This window comes from Ursus arctos, unplaced genomic scaffold, assembly GCF_023065955.2.
Source record: "Ursus arctos isolate Adak ecotype North America unplaced genomic scaffold, UrsArc2.0 scaffold_21, whole genome shotgun sequence".
In the NCBI taxonomy this organism is placed as follows: Eukaryota; Metazoa; Chordata; class Mammalia; order Carnivora; family Ursidae; genus Ursus; species Ursus arctos.
The window spans coordinates 39,210,522-39,236,041 of record NW_026622886.1 but is presented as its reverse complement, the minus strand read 5'-3'; the positions used below and the strand labels follow the sequence as shown (position 1 = coordinate 39,236,041).

The 25,520-nt window shown below is 39.5% G+C and overlaps 1 protein-coding gene and 1 long non-coding RNA gene across 6 annotated transcripts in view; one reads left to right on the top strand and one right to left on the bottom strand.

Moving 5' to 3' along the window:
• RAB3IP (RAB3A interacting protein) overlaps window positions 1-25,520 on the top strand; it is a 132,599-nt gene that overhangs the window by 64,986 nt on the left and 42,093 nt on the right. Inside the window, exon 1 of one of the 3 annotated variants that reach the window (XM_026500048.4) lies at window positions 25,317-25,415. The exons of the other annotated variants lie outside the window; for them this stretch is intronic. The gene's annotated coding sequence lies outside the window, so the exon portion shown is untranslated. Of the gene's footprint in view, window positions 1-25,316; window positions 25,416-25,520 lie in introns of those variants that run through there. 3 annotated transcript variants of the gene reach the window in all.
• Window positions 5,946-25,118, bottom strand: LOC113256283 (uncharacterized). Of its 3 annotated transcripts, none has more exons than XR_007189702.2 (5): window positions 24,688-25,118; window positions 20,279-20,388; window positions 13,791-13,920; window positions 10,704-11,512; window positions 5,946-7,180 (listed from the first exon to the last, which is right to left on the bottom strand). It is a non-coding gene; the product is annotated as an uncharacterized LOC113256283 (long non-coding RNA). The 3 variants fall into 3 exon arrangements; XR_003316635.3 differs by having other exon boundaries at window positions 24,921-25,118; XR_008960730.1 differs by lacking the exon at window positions 10,704-11,512 and having other exon boundaries at window positions 24,921-25,118.

The window sequence follows — 25,520 nt, the reverse complement described above, 5'->3', positions numbered from 1 at the left end:
ACATTATGCTAAGTGAAAGAAGCCAGATCCAAAGGTCACACATATTGTATAGTGCCATTTATATTAAATTTCCAGACTAGGTAAGTCCATGGTGACAGAAAACAGATTAGTCATTGGCAGGGTCTATGGGAAAGGAGAAATGAGAAGTAGCTTCTTAACGGTAATGGGGATTCCTTTTGGGGCAGTGGAACCAAACAGAGCTGGTGGTTGTATGACATGCGAATGTACTAAATACCAGTGAACTGTACACTTTAAAATGGACAGTTCTATAGTCTATGAATTGTACCTTAAAAAGGTACAAAAGAAAGAGTTCCTATGGTAGTGCCTCCTTTCATGAAAGAAAAAGGGGGAGAGAAAATATACAGGTATTTGTTCATTTGTGCAAAAGATATAAAAGGATTAAATCTAATGAAATCGGTTACTCAGGACTGGGTGGGAGCGGGGTGGGAAGAATGAGGAAGTAGGAGTGGGTAGGAGGGTTGGGAGAATGACATTTACCTGATACTCTGTTTTGTAGTTTGGGATGGCTCTGACTCTTAGAACTGTAGTACTGTTTCACATACCCCAAAAATAAAGAATTAAAATTAACCAGGATGTGGGGGGACCCCAATCTGGCATACAAAGAGTAACAAATGGGTGCAAATGTATTACTGATAAATATCATAACCTTTCTAAAGAAGCTGGGGAAGAACCAACTAACTCTGGAAAATAGTATTTAGACTGTATAATGTAAGGCTAAAGACAGAACTGCCTGCAAATATTATACTCTAGTTAGTAAATTTTTTTCCTCAGGGGTATGGGTTAGCAATTCTGAAACACTTTCTATGTATACTAGGATTGAACAAATAAGTAATGAGCTTCTTTGAGAAATGATTGATTCCAGGGAAAATATAAGATGAGTCTGGAATATCTTATGTTGCCAGAAAGTATGGAAGTACTAAAAAATGATGGCATGTGTAAAAATGATACAGGAACCAACTTGAAAGAGTTTCTAATGAAAGCTGGGACAAGTTGAGCTAAAAAATAAATAATGATAGAAATGGATTATAACCCAGAAAGTGAAATAAATATCCCTGAGTCCATGCTGACACAAGTAAATAATTGAATAAGTAAATAAGTAAATGGAGAGACGGAACAGCTCTTCTTTAATTAATATAGAAGGAATGATGAGAATAGAAAATCACCAAAAGGCAAAGACAAGAAGAGTTAATAGACACTAAAAGTAGTGAAGATTAAGAATGTTGAGAAATAGGGTATTTGCATAGTCTCAAAAGTATTTCCTAACAAGATAGTTTTACTTACAAAAGGAATAAGTAGTAACTTTATAGAGATGAAACATGGCCATTACTGTATAGCCAAGCGATCAAAGTCAACTTCACCGTGTTAATAAGTCATTGACATCCGAACCCTTAAGATGAGGCACTGAGAAAGGCACATCCTCACTCCATTGTATTCTTATTTCAAATGCATAACCTCAACTTAATAACAAGAAAACAGACAAATTGAGGGATATTCTACAAAATAATTGACCAGTACTCTTTGAAAGTGTCAAGGTTGTGAGATACAAAGAAAGATTGAGAAAAGGTGACAAACTGGAGGAGACTAAGGAAACATGACAACTGGATCTTGGACCAGAAAAAGGACATGAGTAGGACAACTGGTCAAATTGGATAAGGTCTGAAGACTAGTTAGTAGTATTGTATCAATGCTAACTTCCTAGTTTTGACCATTGTGCTGTGGTTAGGTAAGATGTCAACATTAGGGGAAGCCGGATGAAGGGTATATGGAAACTTTGTACAATTGGTGCAACTTGTCTCTAAGTCTAAAATTCTTCAAAATAATAAATTTTTTAAAAAGTCTTTCTCACTTAAAACCTTTTTGTTTATTTTGCTTGTTTTCACATTTGGCTGAGCCAAGATTTTGAAAATATGGGTAGAGTGACATCATTACTTTCCCTTTCAAAAAAACCAAGGGATTAAGGAAGGAAATTGGGATTATTAAATTAAGTTGCCTCTGATCCCTCTCCCTTCCTAGAGAAAAGATTTAATTGAAATAGGAAAATGGTGAGGTAGGATGTGGGTGAGGGAATCCAGTGGGATGGAATGATCTGGGAAATGTTACCACCCCTCTGCCTGAATGAGAGAGGGGAAGGAGAAGTTGGTGGAACCCAAAGAGGGTAGCTGAATGAAAAGGACACTGGGTGGGATTTGTGGGTGCCTTCAGGGGTAGGACACAACCAACCAAGAGTAACCAAGCAGGGGAGCCAGGTGAATAAAATGGCCCAGTCTTACTCCTCTTATGCCTTCCAAGCTCCTGCCAGGGCCTCAGCTGGCTGTACCCAAACAGAAGCTGGAGGTCAGTTTAAACATATGCACCTTTAGGGACTCAGAGCAGAGTACAGAAGTTTGGAAAGTGGATGTGGAGGAAAAAAGGGAGGGCATCAAGTATTGAGATAGTTTATCTCTCTCATTTTACAGATGAGCAAAACAAGACTTAAAGAGGGGGAAAAATACATTCCATGTCACAATAAAGGGCAGTATGGTACGGCCTTTGGTCTGCAGGTTGAAACACCTGGGTTCAATCTTGGTTTGGCCACTACACTGGGCTTCAGTTTCCATATCTATGAATAAATGAGGTAGACTAAAGCAATGGTTTTCAAATTGGGGTACACATACTCCTGGTATATACCTGAGGGTTTTGAGGAGGTAAAGGGGCATGAAAAGTTTTAAGAATCATTTTTTTAGACCCACAACTTCCTTATATATATATTCTCTCCTAAAATTAATGTGCTTTCCTTTCATAGTTCTACTTGACAAAAGAAAATCATTCTTTTGGCCATCTCAAATATTACTATAATGCATTATTTCAAGTTGTGAAATTTGGGGGGGGCACCAAGCAAAGGGACATTTTGAAAATGCATAGTTTTTGAGGCATATACCTGTGACAACAAACCAGAGAGCTTCCATGAAGAACTATTAAAAGGGACAACGGTTACTCAGGGCAAATGTGCATTCATACATAGTCTTTCTGCGAAGGGTTTTCATCTCACAAATAAACATTTCACATTTCAAAGCTAAGGTTGAAAGCAGGTCTTTGACCATTTAGGAGGAAAGAAGTTTCTAGAGACAAACAAAAAAACCAGACTCTTAACTATAGAGAACAAACTGGTGGTTACCAGAGAGGAGGTGGGGGCAATGGGTGAAATAGGTGACGGGGATTGAGAGTACACTTAGTGTGACGAGCACTGAGTAATGTATAGAATTGTTGAATCACTATATTGTATGCCTGAAACTAATACAACACTGTATGTTAATTATACTGGAATTAAACATTTTTTAAATAAAAGAAATAAAAATTATGTCCAATATACCTCAATAAAGGTGTTAAAAACATTAAAAAAAAATCTAATCTGATCCTGATTCAGATGATGAGCAACTTGAACTCTTCCAGGAACTGGTCATGCCACATACCGGGCTGACTGGCACAACCATAAGTGGTAATATGCAATTGTTTCTACTTCTTACACACATGGTTTTATTATTGTATGGAGCTCTTGCGTCTTCACAGAAAAACCAGTTCATGGTGAGCTTGACAAGACCAGTTGTCACTTCCTTTGAATGCTCTTAAACTCGGACATAGGAAGTGCCATGCTGGGTCCACCTTACGATTTATCTTCCCCTGTTGTCCACTCAAGGAGCAGCAGTGATCTCTGTGATGCCAACTTTAAGGCTAATTTCCAAGTTTCCAGTAGTTGTCGATTATGATTCCACCTTCCGTACATTTCTCTAAACATCCCCTCCAATTCTTGAAAACAGTATTATTATTTGTTAAAATGACAAGATGCTCACTGTAAAAATTCAAACAATTCAGAACAGTAAAAAGGAAGGACAAAACCACCCCAAATTCCACCAATCAACAATAACTGCTAACATTTGATGACAGTCTTTCCAGACACGTTCTATGCCTAGATACACATGCACGTTATTTTCCATAATGAGGCCATCTTATACATGCTGTGTGGTAATCTGCTCTTTCACTGAACAACATGCTGTGATATGTATCTGCACATCACACGTGTTTTGTGGATGTGTTCAACACTCCCTTACTGAAGTCCATTCAGATTGTTTCCGATTTTCCATTTTCAAAAAATGTTGTGACAAACATCCTTGTGCATATTTCTTTTCGTGTTTCTGCAAGTGTCTGCATGAATGGATTGTATTATTTTTAGACTGTAGACACCTTTGAGAATCTAATGAGAGCTATGCACCACCTCCCTTGCAAAATACACATATTCACATACCTCATTTTGACTTCGACTTTTTTGTGTGGTTCAAAGATATGCCCCTCAAAGTTCATCCTTGCTAAGGATCCTTGGCCCCTAAATTAAGAATACCTACTTTAGGGTTAACTCCAAGATGTAAATTTTAATAGCCTTTAAATTTATTTATATTAATTTGTCACTTGTGCAAAGTACTCATATGTCTGTCTCTTTTAATTGGGTCCAACCCTCCAGTCTGTGTCTAACTCTGGAAGTTTTGGTGACATCATAAATAATCAGATTACATAAATTTCCATTGATTGCCACAGGGGCCAATGTGATTTTGAACACAAAACAATGCATTCCATCTTATTTTTTAGGCTTTAAGAAAGTTTCATAAACAAAAAATTTTCATAGGTTAAAAAAATATATTCGAGCGTTTGATTCCTTCATTCAACAAATAAATATTGAGTAACAGCTATGTGTCCATCTTGGTGCTGGGAGCTAGACATACAAAGATGAGTAAGGCTCCAAACCCTTCCTGCAAGGGATTCACTGTCTAGAAGGAAGTCAGGTATATAAACACATCATTGTCAGGTGGGGAGAGATTACAATCTGCTCTTGAAGGGCAGCATTAACACAAAGGTGTGAAATAGCACACACTCAGGGAACTTCAGGGGTTAGTGGTCAGGAGGAGAGAGCCATCCTCTCAGATGTTATTAGCAAACCTTCCCATGGCCCATTGCCCCACCCATCTGAATGCTCTTCCCTCTTCTCTGAACACAATATTAACGTCACTTCTCAGGGAGACTCAATACTGACTTGAAATTCATCTCCAGGATGGCTAAAGTGAATCTAGGAAGCCAGATGGTTCAAGGAATTACTTAGGTTACAACCCGCAACGCAGCTAGGTTGTCACTCATACAGATTTGCCGATATAGATGTCCCAGCTCTTCAATCACTCCAGTAGATGAAAACCAGGAGACCCCACAGGTCAGGTTTACATATAAGTAAACTCAATTAGATAAGTAGTTTGTTTGCTGTCCTGTGGAGTGTGTAAATCTTGTAAACACACAGCAATAGGCTGAGAAGCTTTATTTTTGTGGTGTTTGTTTTTTTTGTTTTTTTGTTTTTTTTCGTTCTTTGCCATGCTTTATACTTCTTGGCTTGGATGTAATAGTTTCAGTGGCCCTAGAAAGAAACCACTTCATTTTTCTCCACCACAGCCCAGAGGTCTCTTCAGTAGCTTGATTTCCTTTTGCAAAGGTGAATCTCACCCATCTGCTGTGGCCTGCATGCCATTTTAGTCCTCATCTCTTTCCCCTCCTCTTGTTTTTTCTGCTGTGTCTTACCTCTTTCTTCACTGACCACCATCTCCTCTTTCTTTAGGGTTCTTACATTTAGATTGCCATTCATTGGTAACTTCTTCTAGGTCTTCACATTTGCAATTCATCCTCTGCTCCCCTCCTTTACCTGCCTTCTTGAGTCAGGCCTGGGGTGCCCAGCACACAGCAGGAGGCCATCCACCAGCTGACGTTATCCCCATATTTGAAAGAGGAGGAAGGAGAGGAGTGTAACCATTTCCCCAGGGTCATATTTGTTAAGAACAGCATTCGTAAAAATATTTTAGTTATATTGACTTCCCCTAGGATTTTGATGTATGGTTGTGTTCAGGATAAAGATTTAAAATTAAAAATGTTTGGGTGTGTGTGCACTTTTCATTCAAAGTGAAAGTATATGTTGATGCACAGAATATGTTTTTAATACATTTATTATTTACAAATATGAGTCACAGGCATCTGAAAGCAAGCCTATTCAAGCCTATTGAGAATAGGGATACGTGGCATTTAAATAGGACAAAGGAGGATGACGGCTTGATCTGTCGGAATCCCTGTCACTGTTCTAGGTCAGTGACTTCTAAGAAAACCGTTTATAAATCTCTGCAATATTTCTCACACATTCAATGGTTTTCTTTGTTTTTGCACATTCAATGTTGACAAAAAAAACCCTTTATGTTAGTGTCTAATGTTACTTAATTTTGTTTTTGATGTAAAATGTAACTTTTTTCCCTTCACATTTTATACTTCGCTGATGTGAAAATATATTGTGTTTTTCAAGCCCGCTTCACACCTATAGCCAGGGATCCTTTTTTAGGTTTAAACAGTATTTATGTTACGTTTTTATAATTGGTATAATTTTTCTGTTTTCTCATCAGTAAATGGGAGATCACGGCAGGGTAGGCATAGAGTCACAGGGTTGTAATAAGTTTAAATGATTTAATACATTTAATGACAGCAACCACTGCCATTACTTGAGTATTTTCTCTGTAGCAGGTATCACTTTGAGTGCTTTGCATGTATTACTACACTTACTCTTCCCTAGAACTCTGTGTGGTAAGTCCTCTTATTACCACCTCCTCCCTGTTTTTTACACACGAGGCACCGGGCATTGGAGTAATGTTACCTGGTTACAATGTGGCAAATGGCAAAGCTGGGCTTCACATTCAGGCAGGTGGGCTTCAGAGCCTGTCCCCTTACCCACTACGCTAGCCTGCCTTTCAGGTAAGCTAGTACCCCGAAGAACCAGCCTGTGGCTAGGTAGGAATTTTTATAAACATTGAAAAGTATAATCCAGAGCGTGAAATGAATGTTTTTATGTTACTAATGCTCGGTGTAGTCTGGCGAGGGCATCTCCAATACTTGACAGCTGCTGCTGTAGTACATTTTCAGGTCCCTTGCTTGCTTGTTTTCTGAATGCCTTTAGACATCTGACTTCAGGTAGGAGCACGTTAGTGGAAAGATCTGAGGTTTAGAATCAGAAGGCATTTGACTCTTCTAGCTGCGTGGTCTCGAGCAAGCTGCATGCCTTGCTGAACTCTGTTCTTCTTATCCGTGAAGATGACAATAACATCTGCTTCAGCTCCTACGACAGGAGGCATGAAATGATTAAATATTCAAGCACAAAGGAAGACGCTCAGGGAAGTGAGACAATGAGTCCCGAATGTGACACACAGTGCCCAGGACTGACAGCGTCGTCTTTGCTGTCTCCCTGGCTCCGAGTTTTGCCAGTTCTTGATGAAGACGGATATTAGTATCAGGATCTCACTGAGTATCACTGTTTTGTTGCTTATATACTTATGTCTTGAATGCTCTCTATAGAAAATTGTATATTATTCTAATTCTATAATCCACATAATAATTCTTAGTGGATCTTTTTGCTATTTTTATCAATACTGAACATACAGAGCTTTTTAACATACAACTACACGTTTCTAATTTGTGACATTAGTAAAAATTCTGGTGTGCAAATGATATAAACAATTTGTGTAATACAAAATACAATTAGTTAGCCATATATGGAAAATAGCTAAGCCTCTCTAGAGATCAAAGAAATGCAAAACAAAAGACATATATCATGTTTCGCATATGAATAAATTCTGTGCTGGCGAGGGTCATATTTATTATTGATGGGTATATAAACTGGATAAAAGCCTGTTGGAAGGCTTTTTATAACATATAACAAGAATCTTAAATATGTTCATGTATTTTAAGATAATTTGTTTCTGGAATCTAGCTTCGAGAAATAACATGAAGCACAGAAAAAGCTTTTAGTATAAGGTATTCATTGTGGCATTATTTATAAGAAGTGGGGAACAACCTAAATGCCCTATAAGCCGCGAATAGTTAAGTGAACAGGATGTTCTTTACATAATGGATTACTGTGCAGTTATTTAATATTACGCTTATAAATACTTTATAATGACATGGAGAAATACATGTAATGTAAGTTAAGTGAAAAGCAAGAATGATATAGAATGAGCCCAACTAAGTGAAAAATAAGTTATAAAAAATACAAATATCTGGAACTAAATATACAGAATGCTAATAATAGTTACTACTGAGGTAATGATTATGAATGATTTGTTTTCCTACTTTTCACTTTTCTATATTTTTCAATTTTTGTTCACAATGAGTGCGTGCTATTTTACAATATTAAAACCCAGAGCAAACGCTGCGTGAGTGAGGATTTCGTTGCTAGACTGGGCAGCAGTATCCGCTCCAGTAGGATTCTTCAACAATGCAGAGTCCTTCCCTGTGCTCACTGTTACCGCTGCTCTCCAGGGGTTTTGTGGGAATTAAATATTCTACTATGGGTAACTGTGGCCAGGATAGATTGCTACCTGGTGAGACACTGCTATAGAAAATTTAAATTTCAAGACCTTACACAGGACATGGGAAAGGCACTGTGAAAGGATTTTTTTTACATTTTCAAAGAAGTCACAAGCGTCCTTAACTAGCTGAATTTCTCAGGCGTTCTATAGCCTGCAACCTCTCAGGCATATTTCTTTCTGTGTGATGTGAGGATATGTTTGTACGGACTGGCACCTTTATCAGAAGCACACCAAGAAAGAAAAAATGAATTTTAATTCACTCAGTTGCTTTTTAAAAAGTTTCACCACTTATCTGGTGGTGAGAAGTAGGGTCCTGGCTTAGCCAGAACAATCCTGGTCTACACCTGTGGTCCTGGCATAATTATTAATTCTGCCCTCGTTTTCTCTCAGAATTGCTCTGCTTCAGAGAATAAGTTACATGGTCACCCTAGCGATTTCAGATATGGGGAGAGGGGAGGAAAGAGTGGCACCATCTGGATGCTGACTCTTGAGTAGTGGGGGTGTGTGGGAGGGACAGTTGGCTCCTGACAGCCAGCCCGCGGGAGAAGGAGCAGCAGCAGCGCTCGAAGGGACAGAAAGTAGCCCACTTGCCAATAAACACTGGCCCACGGGCTGTATCACTTAGTCTAATTAGCTGCATATCTATGACTTGATAGTGATTTTGATTCTGACAGCATTGGCTCTTCTTGAAAGTGGACCAGAAAATCTGTCCGGTTGATTTAAGACACCAAAGGAACACCTGTCCCAGGATTCTTTTCTGTCAGCCTACCCTGGTGCCTGGCATTTCCACCTTTAGAGTTGTAATGAAATGTCAGCAAAATCATTCAAATGATCATCCAGAGAGAACAGTGCAAAAGAACAGGGAAAACAGGACAATTAAGGAATTGGAAGGATCTTTATACCAACTCTGCTCTTCCCAGCAGAATAACCCTGAGCAAAGGACTCTACTGCTCTGAGGTTCAGTCTCTGCAGCAGTAAAAAGAGGGGAATAAACTGGCCCTGCCTATTCCTTGGGGTAGGAGTGTGACCAAAATGATAGTGTATATGAAAATGCTATGCTAACACAAAAGCACTCTGCAAATATGAGGCTATTAGAACCATGAAGTTTTTAAAATAACGTAACACATTAGCTTGAGCTAACAGCATCACTTTGGAATGCAGTGAGCAAGTCCTGGGGGGAAAAACCACAAATTGGGCAAATTTTGATGGGTGGCAGCAGGGAGGAGCAGCCTGGCTGATCATCTGAACCATCTGGAGAGGGTTTTGGGCGGGTGGGGTGGGGAAGATTGGTGGGCTTCATCCCAAGAGCCTGAGATTCAGTTGACTAGACACACAGCCCAGAGGAAGCAGGATGGGGGTGGGGAAGCTGCTAAGCAAGATGCAGAAGGGAGCAGACAGGGCTATAAAGAGAGTGAGGGGGGAAGAAAATAATAGAACTCTGTTGCTTTGACAAGTTTTTTTCAGAGCTAGCCTTGCTAGGAAACTAAGGGCTAAAATTAATTTTTGTAATTTTTGGTTATATTCCCTCCCAACCCACTCCCCCCTCCCAGTTCTAGAATATAAACTCCATGTGGGTGGGGATTTTTGTCCCTTTGCTTCACCGCTGAATCGCAAGCACTTAGAACACTTCCTGGCACATGGTACCAGGATAATAGAAATTGCACAGAGGAGTATTTGCCTGTGTCAAGTGTTTTCCCCACCCGTGGCTGTAATTTAAAGTTGGCTAATTTTGTTGTTGCAGTTCTGAAGCTACTGAAAGGAGGGCTGTCAGACCAGGTTTTGGGTGAGGGCCTTGCTCCAGGCCATGAAATGGTAGCTCTCACTCGTGGTAATTGCTACTTCCACCACCAACCTAAATTCTTTATCGTGGTAATTGCTACTTCCACCACCAACCTAAATTCTTTGTTGTTGACTTGTCACCTTCTGCTGTTACATCTTATTTATGTTCTTCTTCTCAAACACTAGGGCTACCCTACCGAAAACAGAATTCTTTTTAAAGTTGAGTTTAGTTGGTTACAGTAGTCCCCCCTTATCTGCAGGGGAGACATTCCAAAACCCCCAGGGATGCCTGGAATCACAGGTGGTACTCGACCTTATACACACTCTTTTTTCCTATATATACATACTTATGATAAAGTTTAATTTATAAATTAGGTACAGAAGAGATTAAAAATAATAACCTAGTAATTAAATAGAACAAGAATAATATGCGGTAATAAATGTTCTGTGAATGTGGTCTCTCTCTCTCAGAATATCTGATTGTGGTGTACTCACGGTTCTTGTGATGATGTGAGATGATACAATGCCAACACGATGACATGAAGTGAGGTGAAGGATGTCGGCACTGTGATGTAGCCTTACTCTACCAATGACCTTCTGACAACATGTCAGAAGGAAGATCGTCAGTCCAGACCATCATTGACCATGGGTAACTGAAGCCCTGGAAATTGAAATCACAGATAAGGGGAGTTGTCCCTTACAAATAAACTTTATCATAGGTATGTATTCATAGGGAAAAAAACATAGTATATATAGCATTTGGTGTTATCTGTGGTTTTAGGTATCCTCTGGGGATCCTGAACATATCTCTCACGGATAAAGGGGGACTACGGTATAGCTTCAATATTTAGTTTGCTGTGATCTTAGTCTGGGTCCTCTAAGACAAGAGAATCAGAGGCAAGGATGAAAGTGTGGCCATTTTACTTGGAAAATGCTAGCCAAAGATGGTGAGGGTGAAGAAACAATAGAAATTAGGTAAAAATGATGCAAACAATGGCATGTGATGTGTCACCACACTGGCCAGAGTTTCCTAACAGGCCTCACAAAGATATGGCAGGTGCTTGGCAGGTCTGTTGCTTGGTATGCATGACTCCTCTGAAAACGCTGCAAGAAAAAGCCGTCCTTCAGAGTAGTCCTCTGTAAGAAGGTAGTGGGGGCGATTTTTCTGCTGAGATCGCTTCTGTCTCTCATTTCCCATTGGCCAATGTTCACCCCATTGGGAGGGAACTCCTTATATTTTCAGCTCTTGGCAGTCACTCAGGAAGCGAGTTCCCATGCTCCAAGGTGTGGCATTTCATCCAAATCTAGAGACAAGTTGATGTGATAAGGCTTAGTGTGTGGGGAGTAAGGGCTAGGCAGGACCAGGGTTCCCACTTGAATTCCAGGCATTTCAGGGAGTTCAGCAAAGGCAATGATTGTGTTAAGGATACAATAGGGGTGTCAGGGTTGCCTTCAGCAAGAAGAAGCAGTGGAGGAAATCTGAGAAGGTGCACAAAGATTGCATCCAATACACGTGATTTGCAAAATGGAAATTTTGTAAGAACGGAATCGTACATGTTGTTCTAATACTTGTTTTATTTTAAAAAGTCATAGCCAAAAAATATAAATAAATAAAAAGTCATTGTAATTTGTTCACCTGAAATTATCAGCTTTTGTCAATTACGAAGCCATTTTTTGCCATCAGTATGTTGTGATCATTCTTTTAAACAAATGCCTACGATTCAAGACAATGCATATGCCGTAATTTATTTTGCCATTTCCCTTATTGATGGACATTCACGTTGTTCCCAATTTTCCACATTACAGTAATTATCCTTAAGCACCATGTATGAGTCTCTCTGGAGGACATATTTAGGGTGCTAAAAATAATTTGAAAAGAAAGATCTTGTTTAAAATCAGCCACCACACTCGTCTGGAGCTTTACTGATCTGATCCTTGTGACCGCACTAATTATGCCCTATTGCATTTTGCCCAGGGTCAGGCAGTTCTCAGTTTATGTCCCTGACTGCAATCTGCTGGCTTTTCAGTTGGAGGTCTGCAACATCGATACAGCATGCTACCCTCCTGGGAGGCTCCTAACTCAGAGAGATTACTTTCCATTTTTGCATGTGTTCAAAGCCTTTCCATTTGAGCATTTTGTCAGTGAATAAGTGTCTTAAAGAAATAAAGAAATGAAATTCTATGCATTCTGACTTGCCCAGTCTGGGTTTCGCAAGCCCCATCATCTAGGGACATGTAATTAGTCAGGCAATGGCGTCTGGGTGAGAACTTGGACCAGACTGTGCATTCCCTGACCAGGGGTTTGAAGTGTTCATTGATAAGAAAAACACCACATGGCAAATTTTACATATCTTCTATCTCAGGTTTCAGGCATATGTTGGAGGAAAATTCTTTTGCCTTATGTTTTTATCTTGTTAATGCTTTGACATCTTGACAGTTTTGAAGGTAATGACCCCTTATGGGGAACAACAGGGACTCCATCTGCTTTTTCTCTTTTTCAGGCAGCTCATCCCATCAGTCTCCAGCCCACCGCGACAACCTCTGACGATCACTCTGGTATCCGTTCTTACTTATCCTGCAGTGGTTAACTATGGCATTTCTCAAATCTGCAATTTTTCTGACTGTAATAAACCCATCACTGTACTTTAAAAGTCAAATAACCCCCTCAGACAATAGATTTAATTATATTATAGGATACAAAATATTCTTTATTCTAGTGCCCTTTTGATTTCTTTCTCAGAGAATCTTAATAACATGGACCTGTTATAAAACATAAATCAAATTTTACATAAAACTATTTAAAAAATCGATCAGACCAAATAGAAAAGACAAAATTATTAGTGTAACTTAGCCCTTAAAAGTGGTTGACTAGTAATGTTGAGTGAACCAAAGAAAGCTTCTACAATCTTAAAAAAACAAACCTGACCCCTGAATTTAGAACCAAAACAGTATGTTTTTATTTTATATGATGCCATTTAATATTTTAATGCACACATCTTATACCACTTTATTGATTACTTATCATATTAAGCCTGGAGAATTAGTTGATAATTTCAGGTGAACAAATTACAACCACCAGTTTTTAGTTATAATAATTTAATTATGGAATATATTTCGTGATTCTTAGTCATAAAATAATTTCCTAAATTATGGAATATGCCTTCTAGATTCAGGGTTTCTAAGATCAGGAAATACCTACCACCTATCACATTTCTGATCAGCATGAGTTCACACTCTACCAGCTCAGGCTAGAAAGCATGACATTTCCATTTGCTTGTACAGAAGACATTTCTTCTACAATTTCTACGTAGTATGTGTTTTGAAATGTTGAAAACCATTTATTGACCCCCATAATGACCTTTGTGCATCTTCAAGTTTCCAGAGACCCCAGGTTGGTAGCCATTTTCTTAGGCAGCTATTTTCTTATCATTTCCTAGATGGTACTAATGTTGTGAAACTTGTACCCTGCCTAATACTCTTCTTATAGTGGCCTTTAAAAGGCAATTTAATAATTGTTATTTGATTCTGAGTCAGTGGCAGAAAACAACAGAGAATGATGGGAGAGAGAGGGTAGGTACTTACTTCCATAGTTCCTTGTGTGGTGAGTCACCACAGGCTGGTTGCATCTCCTGTCAGAAGGTGACAGCTCCTGTCAGGCAGCGCTCTCCATTCAGCCTTCTTCCTATTCCTGGTTCAAGTAACTTCCTCCTTCCTTAAACAAATAGTTTAATGAGGCCTTTAAGGATGTACATTTGGTTTGTTTCTAGTATTGTATTAAGAACAATGCTGCAGTGAATAACTTCATATATGTCATTTTTCCCTTGATTAGGGATCAAAGGATTATTGGGAGTTGGGGCACTAAACGGAGTAAGTTGGAAAGATAGGAAGTGAGAGGAGAGCAAATAGAATGATAGAATTAAGATCATGAAGTTATTGATAATGACAAGGTCTAGAGCAGGACTACGGGGTGAGTGACTGAGGTATGGTGAGAACAATAGGTTCAACAAACAGGTTGATTGGAGGCGTTCAAAAAACTGAAAGACTATGGTGTTGGAAGGATCACCTACAATATTTATTAAAATCACCAAGAATTAAGACTAAAGAGAGATTACCAGACTGTAGCTAATCTCATTGAGAAACAAGAGCAAATACCTAAGTATCAATGGAGGACAGCAAAAATGAACATTATTAGGTGAACTAATCTGATAGCAAGGGCTTTAAAGCTGGGGAATTTTAGTGAGTGGGATGAGAAAAGTCTGAAAGTGACAACGAGAGCAAAGAGGTGGCCTACCCCACCTGAGGCCCACGTATATGACCGTGGGAGAAAACCAGTCACTATATATGAGACGGTCGCAGGGGAAGCAGTATCCTCAGGGAAGAACAGGTTTCCAGAGCAACGAGGTGAATGAAATGCTCAGAGAAGAAGTTGAGGATACAGGGAATTTGGTTGATGATGCCTGAATTCCAGAGGGTACAACGGAAGGATTTCATTTAACTACACAATGTTCACAAGCAGAACTTCTGCTGTAATTTTGCCAGTTATCTTCTTTTTGCCTGAAGTTCATCTTTTAGTTGTTTTCTTAAGAAAGGCCAATAGGAACAATGGTACCTGGGTTTTTGCATATTAAAAACTCTTTGTTTCTCGTCTTTATACTTGAAAGACAGTTTGGTTAGACTTAAAGTCTTTGTGTCCACTTTCTATATTTAAGTATCTTATATATGTTGCTCCGATGTCTTCTTATAATGTACATTACTATATAGAAATGAAAGACCAGCCTGACAATTTCCCTTTATAAGTTACTTGATTATCTGCAAACTTCCCCAAAGGATTATTTTTTTTCTTTGTAGGCAGCATGGTGAATGTCATTGGTAAAATGTCCTTGGATGATAATACAGTTTTTCAATAGAAGAGTTGTCTTTTAATTGAGCAAAGTTTTCTTCAATCATATCTTTAAATGTTTATTTTCTTCCATTATGGTTTTCTATATCTATTATTTTGTTTCGAATCTTTTTGACTGTCATTTTATTTTGCTTGTTGTTCTCACTTCTTTTCTCTATATTGTTATCTTAAGTTTCTTTTCTCTTACCTTCCTTTTAATTTTGTCTTTATTTCTTTGAAGGTTTTGCTTTTTTCTACTGCCTCTCTTCTGAATTATTCTATCTTGAGGTTTGCCATAATCTTCCTTGAATTCCTGCATTTCTGCTTTATGTTTTTGTTTGTTTTCTTTTCATAGAGGTGATTGACTCATTTATTTGTCTTTTATTTTAAAGGTTTTATTTATGTATGTATTTATTTATTTATTTTAGAGAGAGAGAAAGAGAGTGCACAAGCTGGGGGGAGGGGCAGGAAGGGAAAGAATCTCAAACTGACTTCCCACTGAGCGAGATCCCATGACCTGAGCCGAAATCAAGAGTCAGTCACTTAACCAACTGAGACACCGAGGCACCCCAGGGAAAGATAGCTTTCAAAAAAAATTATGTCATAGTGACATTTTACTGGTAAAGTATGCTTCCCATGTTAAGTTTTACTCCTTTCCCCCCAGATTTTTGTGTATAGTTTCTTTATGTTGGTGCTGTGTACTTCCTTTCTTATTTCTCATCAGCAAATGAAATGTGTTTTCCTGGACTAACGATTTGTAAGAGTTTCCAGTATAGGTGCGAGGAAGCTCATTTTCACTAGGTATGGGCTCTCTTCTCCTGCCACATGAACAGATTGCCTCTGCAAATATGGCTTACCTGTGTGATTTTTAAAATTTATTTTAGGAGGAGAGGGGCAGAGGGAGAGAGAGAATCCTCAAGCAGACTCCTCACTAAGTGCAGGAACCTAATATAGGGCTCAATCCCAGTGTGGCCTGCCCCAGGTTCCACACCCCTTTTTGTAAAACAAAGGATAAAATTTCTTCAGCTCAGGGTCTGTTCCTTACCTGTATGTGTTACACTTTTGCTAGCAGTGTCAGCTGGGTCTTCTTGCTGTTGAGATCCATCCGTATGTTTTTTTTCTGTCTACTTTCTCCCACATAATTCCTACCCAACTTTAGCTGTTTTTGGCAACTCCTATATATGTTTCAGAGTCTGGGTGGTATACTAGTATCCTAGTTTGCAAAAGAAGAAAAAAACAGTTTGTGGATTTGGGGGAGAGGGGTGTAGGTTGTGTTTATAATCCTTGTAGCTCTTACATGACTTCCAAAAGTAGAAAGAGAAAATACTAATATAGCTAGTCATGTTCATACCAAAAGTTCTAATTCCTTAGAATCGTGATATCCACATTTTATGGATAATCAGAAACATCTCTCTAATGATATTCAAAATTAGGGATTTTTAGGATAGCATTGAAAGAGTCCTTCAAAATTAGTCAACTGTTAATAAAATGTGCAATAGCCTACCAAAACTAGGGATGACTCATGTCTCTTGGCTAGGCCTTGCTAAAGTCTCAGAATTATGATATGCTGGAAATTTCAAGACCCCAAGAGACAGACCAATTAAGGGTTTATATTATTCATTTACCCTGTATAAAATACCATGCTAGGCAGTATTCAGATATTTCCATACTACTTCCAGTTTGCCTCAAGGTCAGATTCTACAATGATCTGAATTGTTTGGGTACTGAGCTGGCATTGCTGGCACTGAATTGGGGACAGAAGTCCATTCCTTGCAGCCAAAAGTGCCTGCTTGTCTGGCAAGATTTATTTCACATGGGGATGATGTCAGAGTATTTCTGGTCCTGAAAAATATTTACCTAAAACAGAAACTCACTGATTCATTTTTTTATGACAATGACAATATAGTTAGGTATGTGACCGAACAATTCTTGAGATGTCTGGACTGTATTCAAGCAGCGTACGGTTATTTCTATTCCAAATTGTTGTTACTGAGAGCTGCCATCAGCTTGGAGTGCAGTAGTTTCAGGAAAGAGAGCATGTAGACAGGAATTCAGCACAATTTTGTGATTCATAGGCCACTTCTCAAATTCTAATTAAATTGTGTCTTTTTTGATAGTATAGTTCCTTTTCAGGTCTGTGAAATTAAATTCTTCTTGTCACCAAGCTGCACAGATAGAGGAGTTACTTGGTAATTCAAACACATCTTGAGGTTGGCGTGCCAAAAGCAGCTGCAGTATGGTTCATATTCATCAAAGCATGTGTTTTTGGAAATCTGGACTTTATGCCTACCAAAATAGTACAGCAGCTCCTCAAAATCTATAATTCCATTAAGCCCAGTTGCCACGAGCTCAATTCACATGCCTGGTTTGAGCCTGAGCTCTCATTTCCTGAAACAAAAGCCCTTCCCTTCCCCTACGGTTTCAAGCTCAGTGTATTCAGGTGTTTCATCAGATCAGCAAGAAAGCACAATCTCTCCCCCTGCACGTTGAGTTAAGTTGGGCCTCTGAGAGCCCTTTCAATTCCCCAAAGTCCTTGACCTCAAAACACCTCTTTAACTAGTGCCCATAGTCTAGCCTGAATGCATTAAAACAAACCCAACTGTACACACTGCTCTGTCTTCGTCCAGCCTGCTGGTGGTTAAGGGCACAGGCGTAAAACATACTGACAACCATGACAACCTCCATTCTTACACCAGGAAAAGAATCTCGGGCAGCTCAGGTCACAAACTTCCTGATGAAGGATGTGAGGAACATCAGACCCCTCTTTTGTCTTGAGTTAGGATTGAAGCATTCCCTCCCACCGCACTTCACAGCAGATAGCCCACCTAGACAAAACACCCATGCTTATGCCAAACTTCCCAAATTCCTTGCTGGCAGAGAGAGCCCCTGAAAGCTTTCTGTGTTCTAGCCAGCCAGGGTCAATTAGGTCACCTGCTGCATACCGCTGCTTTATAACATTCCGTTCCATACATTTGGGAGGTGGGTTGTGCATCTTAAATTTAAAATAAAAATAAATACGTTTACTTTGTTAAGTGTGTGTGTATCACAGTGGTTTTCAAACTTTTTTTTTTGTTATCTGGAAATTCACTATGTAAAGGAAATAAAGAACAGCTAGCTGTAGTAAAGGGGGACAGAGAATAAAAATGCATTCCCCTGCCTTAAGGCCTGTATGAAGCCCCTTTCAATGCATAGTCAATGTGTGTGAATAGTGCATAAGTATATGAAAAGGAGATATATTCTTATTCTCTCTCACATCTATTTATATAAATTTATAAACATATATATAATCTACCTTATTAATTATGTTACTTAGGGCTTTTCTATCCTTATTATTTTTTACCACTTGATCTGTTCTGCATGAGAGGTAAATTCATCATGTTTCCTGTTGATTCCTCCTTGAAACTTCTGTAGTTTTTTCTTTATGAATTTAAATGCTATGCAATTTGGTATATAGATATTTATAAGTGTGAGATCTTAATTTTGTATCTCATGCTTTATTGTTAAAACTGTCTATGTCTCATTTAATGCTTTTCCCTTGAATTAAGTTTTGTTTGAGGTAGTTTTGATGTTGGCTTCATTTGCTTAGTATAATTTCTCTCTCCTATTTTCATTCTAAAGCACTTTGCTTTCGTTATCTTATGTATATGGCATATAGTTGGGATTTGATTCGATATTCTGAGAAAAATTTTCAACTAATTGGGAAAATTAATCTTTTTATATTTATCGAAATGAAAGCTATGTTCTACTTTAGTCCACCTCTCATTTTTTTGGTTATACTTTTAGTTTGTATTACTTGTTTAACTTTTTGTCACTATACGGCCTCTATACTCTTTTGTATGCATGTTTTTGAGTTTGGAAAGTATGTATTTCTGTTCCAGTGGGTATCTTAATAACTTTATATCTGTATTTTTAGATACTATTCAAAGCAATAAGCAATATATTTCCTCTACCTCCTCTCCCATTCCCTAATTATATTATTTTTTTTTTTGTAGCGTTCACCTTATTTCTTTTCTCTCTCAACTTCTTTTGGCTGTTTCCTTGCTACATTGTCAGGATCTATAATTTACTCTCTGTTCTATGACCATAATTGTAACACTTGTTTTAGATTTAATTCTACAGTTAAATGAATTCAATGATCACTGCCAGTTGTTTTTTTGTGGGTTTTTTGTTTTGTTTTGTTTGGCTTGGTCCTAAATTCATCTCTTGTTTGGCTGAAGTTAATTCTCTACTCCTGTCCTACAAAAGGCCTCATGAAAACCATATTGCTTACTTGTTCAAAAATATCGTATATTACATTTGTATTTAAATAAGCTTCTCTGGGGGCGCCCAGGTTGCTCAGTCGGTTAAGCATCCAACTCTTGATTTTGGCTCTATGTTTGGTTAAAATTTTCTTTTGCTTAATGGCAGGTTTTAAAATTTTTTATTTTTTATTTTTTTAAATATTATTTAATTGAGAGAGAGAATAAGAGAGTGTGTGAGAGAGAGGAAGGTCAGAGGGAAAAGTAGACCCCTACTGAGTGGGGAGCCTGATGCAGGACTCAAATCTGTGACTCTGGGATCTTGACCTGAGCCAAAGGAAGTCACTTACCTGACGGAGCCACTCAGGCACCCAATGGCAAGTTTTTTAAATGAAAATTTTAATTTGGCATTCCCCCCCCCCCCATTCCCTTCTTTTTTCTTTTGGTATCATTGCATGCTGGTTCCTTTTTGATTGGTTACTCATCTTTGAAGAAGAGGTTTTCCAAGTTTTCTAAGATACGCTATGTGCAGAAAGTTTGTGCTGAGGAGGGGCTTGGATCACGTTCCAGCCTAACAGAAATCCTTATGATACAAAGGTTGTGCATGACTACCTTTAATTTCTCCCTCTAAGAGACTGGCAGTTGCAGGACTGCTCAATTGCACTTTTTTTCCCATCTCGTCTCACCAACAGAATGCTTCCCGCATATATGGTATGCTTGAACATCCCTCTCTCAACTGTGCCTTCCCTCCTTCTCTTTTATAATAAATCAGGTTGACTGGAGGCACTGCTGCCAACCCATAGACTTGATCCCCTTATTTCAAATGCAGGATTGTTGGTTTTGCCCCTAAGGTAAGTCACTTACTTGTGTAAAAGTGTGCTTTGTTGATATTTTCTGACATCTATAGTCATGGACATTTTATCTGATTGGTTAAGCCTGGGTCACATGCTCACCCTTGAAGAGGCAGAATTCGGTTCCACTTGAATCATGTGGACTGAATATGGTGAAAGGGTACTTCTCCAAATAAAATCACTGTGCTGATTTCAAAAAGGTATAATGGATGCTAAACATGAAAGAGAGAGAGAGAGGGAGAAAGAGAGAGGATATTTAATCACTTGTTGCATTAAACAAATTCACCCTTTGAAATATTTCTCCTTTCCTTATTTATTACGGTATTGGCACTCGTTATCTCATAGTAGCTTCCTATCTAATCTTCTTGCCTCCCATTCCCCCTCGAGTACATTCTAGGCATTGCCACCACATTACTCTTCTTAAAGCACCGTTTTCATCATTTCACCCTTCAACCCAAAATCTTTTAGGAACTCTCTTCTGACTCCCAAATGCCACATTCCTCAGTTTGGCATTTATAATCTCCCAGGGTCTGGCTGCCACATATCTATCCAGGTACTATCTACCTGTACTTGTTCCACGTGCCCCTAATCTGCAGGGCTCCCCATCACTGAGCACATTGCGAGCAAATGCCTTTGCTGTATTTTTATGTTCTTCCCCATCACCATTTCTCTCCTCCTAAGTCTGATCTCAGATGATGAGCCAGAGATTGCTAGTTATCTCTAATATCTGTTTTTTTCTTTGGTTATTAAAACTATTGATTTTTTGCTGGGCACATCACTACTCAATAGAAATGACATGTTTCAACATTACTTATAGTTAAGTTCTGACCAATAAGGGGTAAGTGCAGTGACATATACAAGTTCTGCAAGTGTTTTTTTTTTTTAAGACTTATTCATTTATTATAGAGAGACAAAGAGTGAGTGGGGGGAGGGGCAGAGGGAGACAGAATCTTCAAGCAGACTCCTCGGTGAGTGTGGAGTCTGACGCAGGGCTTAATCCCAAGACCTATAAGATCATGACCTGAGCTGAAACCAAGAGTCAGACACTTAACTGACTGAGCCACCCAGGTGCCCCTGCAAGTGTTCTTAAATATTTAAGAGGGATGTGTCCTTTTCTGCCCCTATATCTTTTCTGCTGGCTGGAAATAAGGATGTGATGGTTGAAGCTTGAGCAGCCATTATGGATCATAAGGTAGAAACAGCACGTTCAGGACGGTAAAGCCACATGGTAAAGAGACCCTGTGTCTGCGTTGATCAGAGAGCTACCATACCAGCCCGCAACTGTCTCTACTTATATAAGAGAAATCATTTTATTTTGTGTAAGCTACTGCTATTTTGAGTTTTTAACTTCTATAGAAACCAACCCCTCCATTATACATTGTTTAGGATAATTTTCTGGTAGCTAACGATAGCAATCCCTTCAAAATCTAAGCAGAATGGGGAATTCTTTTAAGAATACAAGGATTTGTCACAGAACCTATGGGTAGGAATGAAGGAAGCCTCAGGAATAGACTGTAATCTGGGACTCTGGGGAAGCCACAAAGTCTTCTCATTGTGTCTCACCCCTCCTTCTCTTCTTACTGCAGATAATTTATGTACCTGGCAGAGCAAAGCTATAAATACATGTTTAATAGATGGCAATTTGGTTGTCTGTGAGATAATATGGACCTGAAGCCAATTACCAAAACTTTTCCTTTATGTATGTAGCTTGTTAAAGTGACTCTTTTGAAGAGAACCATACTTTTTAGAGTCTAAGCTGTTCTGTTAACCTTTTCTCTCAGCCTTCCAAATTTGTGCAGTTGTTTATTCCAACATCAGAAAAAGGGCCTGAAATGCAGAGTTGTCCATAACTGATCTAATAAAAGACACTTCAGAGACAGTTCTGTTTTTGTACAGGAGTTGCAAAAGCAAATTTTTATGGGAATGCAAACACTGGCTCAGAAATAATTATTTTGTTAGATAAGGAAACGATAGATTATTTTTGGTTTATTTTTCCCTGTAACCAGCTTTTTTTTTTCTTTTGTTTTTGTCTTTTGTGTTTTGCATTGTTATTATTTATTGTCTGGGTTCCCGCTTTTACCTAGTTTTTTGCCCTTGAGGATTTCTTATGTTCTTGTCAGCTTATTGAAATGTTTGATGAGATGTTTTATATATTTTACCTAGCACTTTGAGTTGCTTTTGGTGGGACAACCAGTCATTCTCTGGTCTGTCATACTACTGGACATGAAGTCCAGTATGCTTTTTAGAGTTTTAACTTGATTTGTTTGTAAGATATTACCGTGTATTCTGAAGACCTAGGCCCTAACTTTGGTAGCCCAAGTTCCCTATCTTTAAGAGGAAGACTAACTACTCTTCTACCTATGTCCAATTGTTCTCTGTAAAAGACTCATGAGATAATTAGTGTGAAGTCAGTTTGAAACTGGAAAGTACCCTGTAAATTTTCTGGACTTGTAAACAAAAGAGGCAAACAAGCAATAAAAAAATTATAACTAAGGATAACAACCTTAGAATGACTTGTTCAGTTTAAAATTTCTAGATATTTGTAATCATCTCCTTCATTTTCTCGCGTCAGATATGGATAGGAACGTCTTAGGATTCCTTTAAAAAATACGATATTATTTTATATGTTGTCTTTGACATTAATTGCATAATTTACTTCTTAATGAAAGAGAAAGAAGGCAAATTTGAGCACACTACAAAATCTATCATCATGTTTTTAAAGTTTGTGAAGGGTCTGTCCCTTTAATATATGGGTGAGCAATCTAACCTAAGATGCTTACAACATTTTATATACTTTGCAGGCTGAGATTCTGAGTGTCTCACACTTCGTAACATATTTTGGTCTCTGTGCTGCAAAGACAATGAAATGTTATTATAGGTAACCACTCATATTGCTCTTCGCATTCTCAAACTGTGCTCACAGGTTAAGCATGTGAGAGGAAACACCTCTAAGTACATTCCAAAGAGACTCTTGGATGCTAGGTGATTTGCAAATGGACCAGCCTGGGACTCAGGCATAAGGTTACCACTTACTATTTCCTTTAGATGTTCCATGTCTTAACTTCTACATAAAACATATCATAGGGCCTGTCCTCTAAATATTTATTTATTTATTTATTTACTTACTTACTTACTTATTATTTTATTTATTTGACAGAGAGAGAGAGAGAAAAAAAGCACAAGCAGGGAGAGTGGCAAGCAGAGGGAGAGGGAGAAGCAGGCTCCCCACAGAGCAGGGAGCCAGATGCTGGACTCCATCCCAGGACTCTGGGATCATGACCTGAGCTAAAGGCAGAAGCTTAACCAACTGACCACCCAGGTGCCCAACCTCTAAACATTTATATACCAAGACAGTACATCTGCATGTATGTCATTTACTCATTTGCATATATTGAGCCAGTCCTACTACATGTCAGGTTTTATACTTGTTCTCAAGAAGCTCATAGTAATTAGGAAAATAGACAAAACTACAATTATCATTCCATGTGATAAGTGCTAGAAAGAGACAAGGTCCTATGGGAGCACAGTTAAGAGCACCTAACCCATACTGTGATGGGATAGGGTTGGGTGGCAAGCAATAAGGAAGAGCTCACAACAGAATTGATGCTTAGACTGAATAATGAAGGATAAGCAGGAATTAGGTAAAGAAAAGGAGGAGGGTCAGGACTTAAGCAAAAGGAGCATATGTAAACATATGTATGAGAGAGTATGACAAGACTGGAGAACCCAAGTAGTCTGCTGTATGCTGAGTTTATTTATTCTACCTAGTTACTGTTATGCCTGTCTCTCTTGCTATGTTCCAGTTCTTGGGGTGGAGATTGTGTGTAATGGTTTCTTTGTCCCCATGTAAGCACAGAGATGGAGCACAGTAAATGATGGATAATAGTATTCATTCAGGACATGGCATTAATGACAGGGGATAAGGGAGAATAGTTGGGAGTCCATTGATGGAGGAAGGTTATCTAGTGACAGTGAATAGGAAATGGGATAGATTTAAGAATTACTTGGGAATTAGAATGGATAAGACTTGCTATTTTGGCGATGGGGTATAAGAGAGTAAGTAATGACTTTACAGGTTTCTGTTTGGATTATAGGTGCCCAGTAACAGTAATAATGTTATTAATAACAGCTGATATTCATTAGGCAGTCTGCATCATGCAGTACACTGTTCTACATGTATTAGACCATTTAATCTCTCAACGACTCTGTGAAGTAGATATGCTTATTATCCCTACTTACATGAGGCAATTGGAACTATTAGAGATCAACTTGCCCAGAGTCACCCAGCTAGCCACAGCGATTTCAATCCCAGGAATTCTGATTCCTGTAGTCATACACATAATGTACTCTTCTTCACCGCCTCTAACAAATGTGATCAATATTTAGAATGATGGTTCTATTCAATGTCACATAAATTGCATGTCTGCTACTATACATAGAGACACATAAGGTGATCGCCTCTTTTTGATCTGATTTTGGGAGCTCGGTTCTGTATTTTTCACTTTTCCTACCTGGAGAACCTTAAGTGGGGTGGAAGTCTGATTTAAAAAAGTTGACTCAAAAGATGAGAGAAGGCGGGTACAGAAAGGACATTCTCGAATACTCCAGGCGCTGCTCAAATGATGGAATCTGGCTCTATCAGGCTTCCTCTGCTCCCATCCCCAGTCACACACACTACGCGCACACGTTGTAAGATATATATGTACGTCAAGTTTCAGGTTGGTTCTAGCAGTCCTCAACTCACATCGAAGGTTCATTATCCGACTCCTGGACAGTCCGACACGAAGTTAACTCAAGGCCTCCTGTCGAGCCCAGGGAGGCAGGGTCCAGCGAGGCGAGTGCTCTGTTCCCAGGGCAACCGCCCGCGGAGGCACCTGGGGCACGCTCCCCGGCACCTGCGAAGAGTCCCGCCTGGCGCCAGGGGGCGCGGGAGCGCGTCGGCTTCTCCCGCCCCACGCCGGCCCCACGCCAGCCCCACGCCAGCCCCGCCCCTGGCCCCGCCCCGCCCCCGGCCCGCCTTCTCTCCGTCGGGCCAGGCCGCTCCCGGCTCTCTGCCCCGCTCCCCGCGCAGGCGCAGTCCCGCGCTCCCTCGGCGGCTCCCAGCGCAGTTCGCCTACTGCGGCTGAGTGTAGCGGCGTCGGCCGGCCGTCTTCTTTCTCCTCTCGCTGCTTCTGGGCGCGCTCCGTCCAGCGCTAAGAGCGCCCCTGAGCGCGGACAGTGACCGCGGTGATTTCGTCAGGTGAGTGCAGCCGCGGGAGGGAGAGGCCCCAGGCGCGGAGCACCGCCCCCCTCGGCGCTCGCGCGCCCGCCTCCCTCCCGCGAGCCGGCCGGGAGGGGCAGCCGT